Raw genomic sequence first — 2,536 nt, 5'->3', positions numbered from 1 at the left:
CAATGTTAAGTCTATGGGAAACTTTTTTGCCGTTTATTGGCTTTAAAAATTTTGTTTTTACGCCTTTTATGCTCTAATTGGTCATTTCTATCATGACTGACTCTATATCAACCAATAAGCTTTCCCTCAAAACACGAAGTCAGATCGACCCACCTCCGTTAGTCGCGCGAAAAAAAATTACACCGTTAGGCGCGCGGGGTACTATAGCACCCGACTGATTTCCATTATAAGTCTATGCAAAAAATTATTTTCGTGCAAAATTGAAATTTTTTCGGTGCAATCTTTACACTATGGAAGGAAGGTACTGAGGGCATCATTTTTAAACACAAAAAATTTTAAAAAATACACGCGTTTAAACACGCCGGGGGTTCTATATAACCCCGCGCGCTTAACCGAGGGAGGTTCTTTTTTTTGTAGTCTTCGGCAAGCTTAACAAAAATTCTATTTTCACACGATGTATCATCCAAGAACCTACTTCACAGAACTACGTATAGTTGTATGGACTTTTTCACTGACATAAATTGTCAGGTTATACTTTTTAAAATTTCTCCACCATTATTTTTGGTAATGGTTTCCAGTACTCATATGGTTTGTTCTGCTCCAGTTTAACATTAATAATTACACTCAGCCAGATTTTCCATTTTGGCTGGCTTTATTCGGCTTGCACTTGATTGGCTATGCGGAGTGTTCCTGGTTTCCTTCGCATCTGTATTAACCAAATAGGGACCGGTATTCCATTAAGTCCTCACGGAAGGCTCGTACAATTATAGTCCTATGGGGTATTGTGGCATTCCTTTCAAAATTACTTTTCCAAATTGCTGGAAACTCTTAACAGTAGACTGCCCACTGCCGCTTCTTTTCCTTGGTGGCTTTGGGTAATCTAGTATAACAAATTAGGTGTGGTTGGTTAGTCTCACGATCTTCACACTTTCTTTTCTATCTTAATAAATATCTTAAGTAATACGAAAGGCTCGGCAATAGCCCATACCAACAAATGATAAACTACTAGAAACGGGAATTTAACATTGAAAAGTAGATCAAACGAAGAGGAAACAACAGGACAAATGATGTGTTTAGTAATTACAGTAATTTCTTTTTTTACTATTGAGTTATATACGACGTTGCTGGACTAATAATGTAATGGTCTATGTGTTTACATCGAGGATTCACCATTATTTCATTTAAGAAAAAGGATCCACGTGCATATAAAATTGTCTCTTAATAATTACGTAAAGATTTACAGTTTTGAATGTTAAATTATATCAAAAATTGCGTATTTGTTTAATATTCTTCAATCAGGACATCTCATATGTTAAGAAGTTTCATGATCACTTAGATTTACGAGGGTCCCCGTCTATTAAAAATACTAGCGCTAAAAGTTTTATTATCTATTTTAAATGGTTTTTACATTTTTAATTCAATTAAATCTCAGTACTTAAAGATTTAATACGTGTTTTGTAAAACCATACTTTACAAATCTTCGTGCTAGCTACAGTCGCACGTTTATCCCACCTAAAAAACGCACACTCCACCTAAAAAACATGACATAATAGACTTTTTATTCTTCCTACATCTGTGATCACTAAGAGGATTCATTTTTATCATGCCCATTAAGTGATTTTTGGCAGGTCTACAAGGGTAAAGAATGGGACATATCCGGACGGAGCGAGATTTATTGCCATACAGAAGGAAAGAACGTATGTATACACCACGAATGCTTTTAATATGCAGTTTGTATAATTTCTGCGCGTATATCTACAGTGCAAGCTAGGGTTCTCCGGGCCCGGTGCGGAACCAGATTTGTGGGCACCTGTAAACGGACTAAAATATTTTTGTGTAGTGGTTTATATAGTGTTTAACTAGATTAGAGTTGAGTTGCTATTTTCTTGTATATTACGGGCCCCAGCAGCTCGAGCAGCCAAATGCCAAATTTTGCTTTGTTCTGATTGCCGTGAAAAATTTTCGGTTTTTTTCCCCTGTGATTTTGGGGCCCCGTGGGCCTATCACTTTTCGGGGGACCGGTGCGAACCCCACCTACCGCACTCTTCTATATCCAACGTGTAAGAGCAAGGGTTTGGTGCGATTGCATTCGAATTCCCTCTTTCACTTACACGTGAAAACTCAAAATGAATTAGAGAAAATGTGTGTGAAAGAAAATAATTGGATGAAATTTTAACTTTTAATTTAAGAAAACAATTTTAATTTAAACCTTAATTAAAATTGTTTCCTGAACAAAATTTACAAATTTAAATTATTGATTTTTTTAAAATGTATCTTAAAATTAGACGAAACATTTACATTTAGTAATTGATTAAAAATTATTAATTAATTTTATAAAGAGAATAAAGTAACTTTCCGCAAATTTACTTTCTGAAATAACTTCTTTAAGTAACCTAAATGAACACGAAGCAAGTAGATGGCTCCAATTAAAATTCTTTAGTATACAAATCGATATTATATAATCGAGATAACAATATAAATTAATTAATGTGGGGTCTTTGAAATGATAATTCGAGGATATAAGCAATTGAGTTTA

Source organism: Centruroides sculpturatus, unplaced genomic scaffold (assembly GCF_000671375.1).
Source record: "Centruroides sculpturatus isolate CEXI.00-Female unplaced genomic scaffold, Cexi_2.0 scaffold295, whole genome shotgun sequence".
NCBI lineage: Eukaryota > Metazoa > Arthropoda > Arachnida > Scorpiones > Buthidae > Centruroides > Centruroides sculpturatus.
This window is presented reverse-complemented; position numbering follows the sequence as displayed.